Source organism: Anas platyrhynchos, chromosome 2, assembly GCF_047663525.1.
Source record: "Anas platyrhynchos isolate ZD024472 breed Pekin duck chromosome 2, IASCAAS_PekinDuck_T2T, whole genome shotgun sequence".
Classification (NCBI taxonomy): domain Eukaryota; kingdom Metazoa; phylum Chordata; class Aves; order Anseriformes; family Anatidae; genus Anas; species Anas platyrhynchos.
The window spans coordinates 57785506-57798073 of NC_092588.1; the positions used below are offsets into that span (position 1 = coordinate 57785506).

General features: G+C 31.8%; 1 long non-coding RNA gene across 2 annotated transcripts in view; it reads left to right on the forward strand.

The window, feature by feature from the left end:
* The window catches only part of LOC106018653 (uncharacterized), a 68002-nt gene that overhangs the window by 37792 nt on the left and 17642 nt on the right, over nucleotides 1-12568 (forward strand). Inside the window, exon 1 of one of the 2 annotated variants that reach the window (XR_005263291.2) lies at nucleotides 4888-9269. The exons of the other annotated variant lie outside the window; for it this stretch is intronic. This is a non-coding gene — a long non-coding RNA (uncharacterized lncRNA). Of the gene's footprint in view, nucleotides 1-4887; nucleotides 9270-12568 lie in introns of those variants that run through there. 2 annotated transcript variants of the gene reach the window in all.

Sequence of the window (12568 nt, forward strand, 5' to 3'; positions counted from 1 at the left end):
CTGTAACCCCCCAAAAATTCTGCTAAAAATCAAAAAGGAGGAGAGAGGGGGAACCAGGACAACATGCCTTTTTGGTATTCTTCGAAGCATCAAATTCAGAAGGCATAAAGTGAAATAAATTCCACAGTTAATAATACTCATTGAAGAAATCCTGCTAAATCACCACCAGTGTCCAGACCCCCGTCTTCACTGCTCTTGTGAGTCTGAATGCCTGGTATGATGGTGATTATCATGATATAACACTGCAACAATGGTATGCAACCTGACAACCTCAGAGGTTAACTATGTCTACTACATTACTGGACATACTGATCTTAAATGTGCAATGTGCACATTAAATGTGAAATATATATATATATATATATATATATGAAAATGTTAAGTAAAAGAGGGAGAAAAATGAGCTAGTGCAAATCCAGTCCAGGATTTTGTGGAACTTATACAACATCTCTAGCAGAAGTTATACAGAAATGTATTTATGTTACACACCAAAATTTCCATTAACTGGATATTTAACATCTACTGTGAAACTCAGATTTGGGCTGAACTAAGCAGAGGGAGGCTGAATGGAGCTAAGCTGAGGGAAGCTGTCCTTAGGTGAATCACTGACTCTGCTCTTTAGCAGAAAGCAAACATAAAGGAAAAGGTCAGCTGAACAAGGTGAAGGGTGAACAAAAAATCTTATAAACTGTAGGTCATCTAAACATCTGGTATCTGTTTGGTTTGTTACCTTGTTCATAGTAACAGCAATCAGAGTAAGCATTCTTGCAGGAATGTACCATTGGGTTTCTTGCAACCTAAGGCAATGTGAGACTTTCAGGTGGAGTCCTGTGTAGCAAACTAGCTAGCAGTTAGTTTTTTTAAGGAAAGGGGTAGGAGAGGATACTGAGGGACTAGAAACCATAGGCAAGTACAGTACAGAAGAAAGATTCAACAAGGGTTAACAGAGCAAAGATAAAAGATCTGAAGATATTTAGTCTTCTATTTAGACATTATATTGCTAATCAGAGTATACTGAGCACGTATGCCTTTGCACATCAAATATTTAATCTTAAAGTTGTGTCCTATAATGTTAACTTTGTATCCTGTGTCTTTGACGCCCATGTCGTGCCTAATGACTTGTCAGACAAAAAAGAAATAAGTCAGGAAAAAATGTTCTTGGTGAATAATTGTTTCATCAACTGATAACTACTATGAAATACATAAATGCAGCTAACAAACTCACTGCCTTTTCCACCAGCTTCTCACTCTATTCGCTATTTCTCCCAAAAGTTTTAGCACAGTATAGATAAAATACATTGCTTCCCATTAATAGCTATTTATTCTATTTGTGGAACATTTCATATGCAGCAAGCTGTGTTGAAATCTAAGATTTGAGAAAGTCATTTAAAAATATCTAGCCAAATTAATATATATAAATCATATTATATAGGGACCCCAAAATATCTGACTTCAGAAAGAGTTGAAAAGCCTGTACTGTGAATGAAAACAAGCTAAAGGTTGAGAAAGGCAATCTGGAAGTAAGACTAATAAGAACTCTATACTTTTCTACAGATTAAAACTTGCATAAAACAAACAAATAGAAATAAAGACATAAACTATAAATAGATGAACCTGAGACATAGAAAAAGAGAGAGAGAAATCAGTGGATGTACCACATATAATTCCATTTATTATTTATTTTTGAGGTGTTTGATGCTTGATTCTGGAGTGCACAAGGAAGAGACAAGCATTTCTGTTTCCATTTCTTTCTTCCCTTTGGTTTTGATCAAAAGTAACTTCACAGAATGTAAAAGCTCTGCCACTAGAATATGTGTATGTGTGTAGAAATGTCTATAGGCAGATGGCTCTGGTAACTGCTTTCTCTTGACTGTAGAGTTTAAATAAATGTTACAAACATTTGGAATTACCACTGCATTTTGAATTTCCCTTTTCTGAACATCAGTGTTCTCATATCCTCGGTCTCTGTTTTAACGTGTAGAAATATGATTGAAGATTACTTCTGGATTAGCTAAGCCAAGGAAAATTTTGTGCTCCTAACTTGATAGGATCAGTAGTCAAACCATAATAGTGTATATATATGTGTATATATATATATACTACATATATATATTATATATACTATAGTAGCCTTTAACATCAGCCCTTTTCTTTATACAGAATAGACTTCATGGTAGATTTCGTCTATGTGCATACTGGTATTTCTGTCCTATTTCAACTAGAATAAGCAACAGGGGTAATTTTACCTTTAAATGTACAGTACATTATAGTTGTTTATTTTTGCATTTGATTTCCCCGAAAGAAGAAAAGTCCAAAGACCATTTAGCTTTCTATACCATACAAAAATAAATTGAATGTATTTTTTAGAGATCTAGATATCCATTAGCAGACACTGAAAGAATGGGCTTAGCTGTCAGTTTTTTTCCAGAAGATGAGTATGAAACATTATGAGATATTACTATAATAAATGCTTTTAATAGATCTTCATTACAAAAATATTATTGAGAAATTTATAAGCATAATAATAATAGGCTATGTAAGTCTACATGGATTGAGGTATTAAAGACAAAATGCTTCTGCTTCTTGATTCTCTTTGGCAGTCAGAGACCACAGGACCAAGTAGCACCATAAATAACATCTGACTTTTCCATAATTCTCAATTTCAATAAAAATATTGACTTTGTGGAATACCATTTCTTTTGGTGTCAATATTATCAGGAAGGAATAATTAACTGTAGTGCTGATGAACACAATCACCAATGATGGAAAGAATATAGCCAAATAGTACCCTCTGTTTCCAAGACAAAAAGAGTGGGAACTTATACCTAGACCAAACTATACATGAAATAATATGTCTGAAATAATTAAGTGTTGTAAAAACAATGATAAAATACTTTGTGTATCAGTAAGTCCAGGTTCCATGGAAATAACTGATAACAAAGTTACAAATGTTAAATGTTAGTATTCACGTGAAAATCACTTCAGATTTAAATAATAAGATAAAAAACAGATTAAATTTGAGGGCCTAATCTGTTAAATCTGTTAAAAAACAGATTAAATTTGGGATAATGTTTTGTTTCAAAACATTATCAGTTTTGAAAATTCCAACAGCAAAAGGCAGAGGAAAAAATATATTCCAGTAAGCATACATTCCCAAGATTCACTTACACTTTGTTATAAAGTGATAATTCACTTAGAATGGAAACAAAACCCATTCCTGTAAAATAATGGTTACAAGTACAGCATAAAGCAGTATGTGTGAAAGTACAAAGAAGCATAGTAATTGTAATATTTTCACTCTGAGGACGTGACTCCTTGTTAAAACAGAATGTCAAATACAAAAAAAAAAAAATCTTATTGGAAAGGTTTTAAATGACACTAATGACACTATTAAATGAAGAAACAAAAGGGGGAAAACATCCCTTCATACGAACCACATTACTGCTGAGGTGTTCACAATTTTGTCCCCAGTACGAGTCCACAAAGTCCTCCAAAAACTTAGGATGAGCCTTGGAGGTAACAAGTATAATAAAACAAAATATTTGGTCCACTCAATTTATTCATGCAGGCCTGTTAATTGCTTTCAGAGACTGTGTTGATCAGACTTGTCTAAGATAGGGAGGAAGGTAACAACATACAACTCAACACACGCTTGATGACTTACCTCATATGACTCTCTGTAAGTTTGCTTTTAGCAGATTAACAGTTTCTTCTAAGTTTTCAGCCATAGATATAAAATTTATTTGAAGCCTGTTTAATAGATAATGTCATAAAGAAAATCATGATATTTTCTTTTTGTTTTAAAGAAAATTTCTTAGAAGTTCAATGGAGTCATTGCATGTAAAATGTGATGTTACATACCTCTTATTTTCCCAGTAAAAGTAAATAAAATCTTAAAATTATAAATGTAATAAAAAAAAAATAATGAAAAAAAAAAAGTTAGACTTCTCAGAATGTAGCATACAGATTTATAACTATTATTCACTCTTCATTTTCTTTTCCTGGACCTTTACTTAAGATAAATCTATCCAAGTATTAGTATAGTTGTAGATGTCTTATTAGCTATATAAATGGAAAATACAGATTAATTAAAGCTATTGGAAATTAATGACAATTATAAACCCTCTATGGAAGCTAAAAGGGAGAATCTATATTATAATACATAAATAAATAACCCTTTTTGCTTTGACTTTCCTGTATGCAGAATGCTTGAAATTCTTCACACAGTTGTTGTGAAGATCTATCATACAGGTTTTATGCTAACTACTTGTAATGTTTAATAAACACTTTGAATTTTTACAGATATGAAATAGTTAATGCCCCTGATTCAGTTTGACTGTAAAAATAGAAGCAAAATGGAACAAAAAACATCTACTTGTCTTTGTTATTGTAGAAATTAATTTTCAAAGACTTATATAAGAAATCGAGGATGCAGTGGTCACTTGTTAATCCTTGGACTTTATACTTAAGGCTTTCCTTATATGGTTTTGGAAAATTCCTCCTCATCCATGTCCATCATTCCATGCATCAGTTTAATCACATGTATGTCACACATTATTAAAGGTACAAAGAAAATAGTTGGAAGAATTCAGAGTGGGGGAGAAGAAAAACAAAATGAAAACCAAAACCAATCTGTTGAAAGTTCCAAAATATTTGTGTGTATTTTAGTGTTCTCTTCTATTATTAGCCAAATGATTCCTTGGGATTACTCAAACATTTAAGTGCTTTGTTGATTTCAAGGTTTACTAAAGACTTCTCTGAGCTTTTGGTAAATAGAAAATAACTAAAAAAGCCCAAATCCTTTTACACTTGACTATTATAAACCACTTGGAGGCATATTGTCATCCTGAAATAATTGCATTAGGTTTAGGAAATAATTGCATTAGAGTTTCTGAGTTTCACTCAGAGCTGTTATAGTTCTCAAGACTCTTCTCACTCAATACTGTACAGAATTACATCTGTCTGTATGGGTAGTCTTCCACAAGATTTCTTCTGACTTCATCTTCCTCTGATTTCAACTGTTAACATTCAATTACTACTTAAAAGGTTGATAGAAGAAATTGATCTAATGTGACCTTTACTGTAGTTATCCAACAGGTTCACAAAGGGAAAGTAAAAAATAACAATATTCTCATCTTTGGAGAAAGACAAAATAACATGATTAGACAAATAGAAAATTAAGGTCAATGTAACAACTGTTGTAAATATTAGAATAAAAAATGTTAGAAAAAAAGTCCCTCAAAAAAATAATCAGTTACAAAATTTCTAACATTAGCAAAGTGAGAACTTATCAATAGAACTAATTTGCTATAACTTCATAAAAATAATAATTCATATGAATATAAATAATAACATAAATAATAGTTCACATAAAGATAAATATTTATTTTATTTGTGTATTTTTATCATAAAATATAAATGTTGCGAGACCATGACATTTTAAAGGGAACTGAATAATACACTGGCATGAATCAATAGCAGAACTATGTGTTACTTCAAAAAATACCAAAAGTTAAAGCTGTCTAAAACTAAATATTTTCTCCAAGCTTTTATTAATGAGACAATAAACCTAAAATACATATAAAAAGTTCTTTAGTCATACAAAAATGAATGTGTTTAGAAGGGGAAATTGTATATTGACAACAGAAATTCACATCCTTATAGAATCATCCTTATATTCACATCCTTACAGATTGGAAAGACATCAAAGTAGCCCAGTAACAATACTAGTCCAACAGCTAATAATTAAAATACAGGTTACAGGTTCTATTACAAAAAAAAAAAAAAAAGCACACAGAAAACAACAATACCATGAGCAGATTTCAGATTAACAAGTGATTATCAGTAGTGCTGACTGAGAAAGGTATTCAAAGCAGCTTTCCAACATCATTAGTGCTTCCTGAAAGAAGATAAATCACATTTATTTTATGACAATGACCTAATAATTAAGCAGATGAATTAAGTAGATGAATTATCAAACAAGGTTCTAAATGTTATTTTTGAAGTTATAGCTTTCCAAATTGAATTCATTACACTTTCCTTTATATCTTTCACAGAAACCATTGAGGGAACAAGTTATCAATTGGAAGAAATATAGAAATTACCAGAAGCACTTTGCTTACTTTCTAGCTGTTCTCTGAGCAGTGCACTAGAATTTGTTCTGGATCAGTTACATGCTATGAAAATGAGTCGCCTAAACAGTCATCTATAAAATCATCCTACATAGTTTAAATTTATGAGATCTCTTATGGACAATAGAATTTGAATTTTCCATTTACTTGTTTGTTGGTACTACTAAAGAGAATTCTCAGTTCTTTATATTGTTGTTGAATGGAATAGAAGAAAGAATAAATTAATAGGGTGAAATTGTTAAGAAAATTAAAACATTTATACTGTACATTTATGCTATACTGTGTATATCAGGAATGTTTCAGGGCAACAGAAACAAAATATCAAAAATCTTAGATCAGGAAAAGAAAGAAAGTAAAAGAAGCAGAAATTTTAGGGAAAAAAAAAAAAAAAAACACAAAAAAACACAAAGCAGATTGACATTTAATATTTTTCTTGTGTCAGGAAATAGAAGTGTACTGTGAAACTCATTGTCTGATGATATGTTTTGTAAGAAATATGCATTGTTGAGTCCTAAATGAAAACATATTGTCCATTTTTCAGACCTTATTTGGCTTTGCCTGAGACCACACTGATAAAAGTTTTCAAGCTGATTCTTTGTTCACCAGGTCAAGAGTCGACATCAATGTATTTTGACTCTGGGAATATTAAATTGGATACTGCACTTGTAGAACCCAGAGATGGATTGGTATTCACGTAAGAATTATTTTAAAACATTTAAACTAATTGCTGTTTTTGCTAGTCCTGATTAAAGGTATGATAGATGGGAGTTTTTGTATGTGTTTGACTACCAAAAAAAAAAAAAAGTTGGAATAAAACTGTAAAGTACATTGCAAAATTTCCTTGTTCCTTCATTTCTCTCCCTCTTTCTCCTTTCTTAAATTTCCAGTTAATTTTGAGTTAGTATTTTTATTTGTTTGTTTGTATTTTTTGTTTTGTTTTTACCCAACAGTTTCAAGTTCCTGGCCTCACTTCAGCAAACAGTATTGGTCACTGAAAAAGTGAGAAAACTTGGGAACACTGGTCTCTCTCCCTCTCTCTCTCTCTCTCTCTCTCTCTATGTATATATATGTATATATTTGTCAAATCAGGTGCAACTGAGCCTACATTTTCACACTGCAGCTTCAATTATTGTGACAAACAACGTGACTGCATTGAAACAAAACAAAATAAAATAAAACAAAAACAAAAAGAGCAAGCTATATATATTTTGGAAGCTTGTAGTACCCTTGCATCTCTTTCAGGAAAAAAACATTCTGTTTAACTTTGTCATTATGCACACCTAAGATTTAACCAGCTTTCAAAGAACTGTGTCATATCTTTACCCCAAGCCAACCAAATCAAGTTTAAACCTGTCCATTTCTTTTTGAACTTTGACCAACGCCCTATCTTACTTTGTGCTTGTGCCTGACTGTGGGCCTGATTTTGAAAATAAAAGAGTCTCAGGCAAGCTGTTTCTATATTACTTAAACAGGTACAGTTCAAACATGAACCAGGCTTTCACTATATCCAAAACAGTTTTTCTGCATTGGAGAGTTGTTTATAGCACAAGCTGAGAATGTAAATGAGAAGGGAAATTGGTCTCAGTCATGAATTTGAGTCTGGATCCCAGGCCTCTCTTTCTTTCATTTTGTGCCTTTTATTTTAAATATTGGACAAATAGAAACAGTGAGAAAAATCAGAAACATTATGCAGCAAGTACCAGAACTGGACTGCAGCTTCTGCTGTACAATGAAACTAAATAATAGTGCAGCAATCTTGTGCCCTACAAATATTAGAATGAAAATACAAATGCTTTACCACACAATCTTGTTTAGGATGTAAAAGCAAAACTGAAGTACATGAAAATATTTGTCAAAGTCTTCGAATTTAGGAAGATCAGAAAGACAGTAATATTGAGAATGTGATGAAGCACATTATTTTGCCAAGTTCTGATTACAGAAAGAAAAAAAAACATATTAAAGAATAAATTTCATCTTGTAGGGTCAAAAGTCAGGGTACTCTCCAGCTCTCTATTAGTTCAGTCTTGAAAAGATTTTATGTGTCAATTTTATTCTTTTTGTCCCCCACCCCCCACCCCCACTCCCTTCCGAAGAGGAAAAGCAAGTCATTGTGTTAAAAAATAATGGATCAAAGGAATGTCTAATGTCTTCCACAGGGGTCAAGGGTTTGTACTGTAGTGACATCACAGAATCACAGAATCACAGAATTTCTAGGTTGGAAGAGACCTCAAGATCATCGAGTCCAACCTCTAACCTAACACTAACAGTCCCCACTAAACCATATCCCTAAGCTCTACATCTAAATGTCTTTTGAAGACTTCCAGGGATGGTGACTCCACCACCTCCCTGGGCAGCCTGTTCCAGTGCCTAACAACCCTTTCAGTAAAGAAGTTCATAATAAAGAACAATGAGGTTGTATGTGTCTTCTTATCTCTCATTTATGAATCCTTCTAGCCCTCAAATATGGGATATTAGGGAAACTACCATTCTGCATTATCGTCACCTAAATAGACTGTGCTGAAAACAATATAGTCAGAGGAATCTTGGCAAAACTATTTTCATCACTGGCTGAAAAACAAACAAGCAAACAAAAAAACCACAATCCACTATAAAGAACATTAGAACCCTATACATTATATAGAGAACATTCCTGTATACAACCTACTGACTTTGTGTTCACTACCTAGAAATTAAATATATTATAAAATATAATAAAGCCAATATTATTTTGTTATGCATTAGTGTTTGCTATACATAATTAACTTTTGAAAAGAAAGTCATTCAATTTTCTTTCTCATTGTTTCTTATAACAAATATTTCTGATGTCACTTTCACATGAATACATTCAGTTCAAGAAAAACTGAAGATAAATGTGGTTCCTCCCTTTCTGCCAGCTTAGGCATACAAACTCGTGTTGATTTGTTGGTTTTGTTGTTTATTTTTGTTTGTTTGTTTAGTTTGAGCTATGACATACCCATAAGAAAATTTTTATTCTTATGCAGATCTACATTAACAGCATTACCTGTGTTCTGAATAACTCCTGACTAGTTACTGAATCTTTTCATATGCTGAGAAAATAAAGCTGAATCAACATAATTAAGGACTTACTTCTCCAAAGGAAAAAAGTCACATTAAAAGGTACAGTTGCAACATGGTAGTAGGTAACTGAAAGTACATGTATAACCCTAATAATCTTATTCTTCTGCTACAAATGATTGATTTTTTTTTTTGTCAGCTGACCTTATTATTAAATCATAATAAATACAATTCCTTAAAAAGTACCAGTAATACTGAATATAAAATAAGTTAATCTGGTTCTCTTTCCCCAACTCAGAATCTTCTAGACCATTGATTGTCCTGAGGAATGTAAATAAGAGAGTATGTTTCACTTAAAAAATCACACTTAGAAATGAAGTTCATGCTGCTGGGGTCTTCAAAATTGGCAGTGTGAAAATAAAATGGCAACATACTGAAAACTACATTTTTACATTATTCTGCATTTTATCACAAATGTTCTGATGCCATTAGTATATGTTTAAGTTATTCTGCAAGAAATCATAATCAAGTACAACTGAGTGCATTAGTTGAATACAAATACAAGGACAAATATTTTCTTCCCTTAAAAAAAAAAAAATAAATAAAGAACAAACAAACATATAATTATAAAATAGATATTTTTAATATAGCTGAGAAAAAAAAATGTTTTTATGAACTAGTCAGTTCTTTCACTGTCTTTCAGCCACTTTAACTCAAATAAAAGTTTTATTCTAATAGCTTTTCAGTCCCGTGCCTATTCTCTGGTGATTATTTTGTTTATGATACTACAGCCTTATTTACACAATAAAGATTTTTCTCCCTTTCTTGAATCAATCCATCTTGACTGTGCAGGGAACAACTACACACCATCAGTGACACCATCTTTGTCTTGGACCTCACTGGGTGTCTTTTGGTAGTATCATGCACTTGTTCTGCAGCAAAGAGTTTAATAAGTAGCAGAATGAGGTATTTAATGTCTGTTCACCCATGCTCAGACCTTGTATTTTGAAATTACTCTGAAATGGAGACTGTACTCTCAATTAAAGGGGTTCAAATTTATTTAAATGTAGGAAGTGCAATAGAATTTGGAAACCATCAGTTGGAATCCAGTTGATTTGGCATAAAGTCAGAAAAGAATGTCACTGCAGGGATATGTCTATTTTACCAATATCCTCTTAAATCACAAAGAAGAAGAATCATTGTTCTGCCAGATCTGTCATATTACAACTAGATGTTCAAGCTACTAGAAAGAACTACTCTCTACACTCTGTTTATTCGTGGTGATTTTTTTTCCTGTTGTCATTCCTCTTTTTTTTTTTTTATATATAATACTTGCAAGTATAAAAATAGAGGAGTAAAAAAATATTAGCAAAAGTCCAACAAATATGGGAAAAAAAAGTTGATCATCTAATAGAGAAATGAGAAAACTCAGATAGGAAAAAAATCCTAAACGTTTTAATGCCAGTATAGGTTCAAAATTCATATCTTTCTTTCCTTTGAAAGTATGAAATATTTCTAGATTTTTAGTCAGACATTGAACTTGTCTGTATGTAGTATGTTTCTTAGTTGAACAGCTGGATATATTAAAAGCTTAGATACATCTCAAAATCTCAAAAGACTGAAAGGTGGCTATGCTCTTTATTTTTTTTTCCCAATAAAATACATCTATAATTTTCATTAAAACATCTAACTGTGAAGCAGGACAGAATACAAGTTAAGTGAATCATTCTTCTAGGCATGATCATAACATTCTTAAAGAATTCAGGATAGAAATAAAATTTAAATGTCTTGAGTGGTAAAATTAGTTCAGGAAATAAAAATAAAAGACACTTTTAGTTATAGAATCTAACGGTTAAAAAAAAATGTTTGAAGTTTTAAAAATGATTTTAAAGTCTCATTTTTATTTCATAACTTTTTATGAAAAAGAATGAAACTAGTAGTTTGTAAACAGTGAATGAAGTAGGAAATTTGCATCTATTTAGGTTTTGTACTCAAATAAGTTCAATAATGTAGCAGTGGTGAAATGTTCAGTTTTTGGTTTTGTAATTGTCCCATAGAAGTTCATAGGACTAGAGAACTATTTCTGCATCTTTACCAGACTTAAAGGTGTAAAAAAAATATGGTATCATATGAATATATACATTTCTGAAACATCCTCTTTTTCTTTCTTGGAAGAAAAAGGAAAGGAAAGGAAAGGAAAGGAAAGGAAAGGAAAGGAAAGGAAAGGAAAGGAAAGGAAAGGAAAGGAAAGGAAAGGAAAGGAAAGGAAAGGAAAGGAAAGGAAAGGAAAGGAAAGGAAAGGAAAGGAAAGGAAAGGAAAGGAAAGGAAAGGAAAGGAAAGGAAAGGAAAGGAAAGGAAAGGAAAGGAAAGGAAAGGAAAGGAAAGGAAAAGAAAAGAAAAGAAAAGAAAAGAAAAGAAAAGAAAAGAAAAGAAAAGAAAAGAAAAGAAAAGAAAAGAAAAGAAAAGAAAAGAAAAGAAAAGAAAAGAAAAGAAAAAAGAAAAGAAAAGAAAAAAGAAAAGAAAGGAAAGGAAAAGAAAAGAAAAGAAAAGAAAAGAAAAGAAAAGAAAAGAAAAGAAAAGAAAAGAAAAGAAAAGAAAAGAAAAGAAAAGAAAAGAAAAGAAAAGAAAAGAAAAGAAAAGAAAAGAAAAGAAAAGAAAAGAAAAGTGATATTGTACTCTAAAAAATACCATATTTGAAAGACTCTGTGTCTTTCCTGACATTATTACATAGTTGTCTCCTTCTGTAATTTCTCTCCCTAATAATGGTTCCGATTACAGGTGCTGCAACAGTTAATGTTATTAACAAATACTGCCTCTGCAGGAGGTTTACTTCTGAGACTGAACTTTACAATCTCACAAATTTTTGATGATATTTTAAAACCTATGATGATTATCAAGATGAAATATGATGCTTATCAATAATATAATTACGCAGAGGCAAAGAACAATGAGTTTTTTATATATTTTTTTTAATTTTTATGTACTTTGACTAGTACATTTTATGTACTTTGACTAGTACATTAAACCATTGACTAGGTTTAATGGACATATTTCATCTTCTCTCATGAAGTAAGAGCAGGTACTACAGACTCAGATGAGTTGACCATAGGGTTCTGTCTGTGTTAATGTACAGAGCTGCCTACAGCACTTAGGATAACTGGGGAGAAGGAAAATGATGTGCTGCCCCATGACAAACGAAGCACTGTCATAGACACTGTCTCTGCCAACTTGTTAGCACAGTAGGGATATTTCACCTTTTACACTCAAGTGATTTTCAGCTGTAAATAAGGGTGTGTCTATGTGTCTGCCTCTTCCTCTTTTGCAGAGCTAACCCTGTATAGGAACTTTAAGTTACTCATTCGTGTTTAGGCTGGCACAAATATCCTTTTTGTCTTTGAGC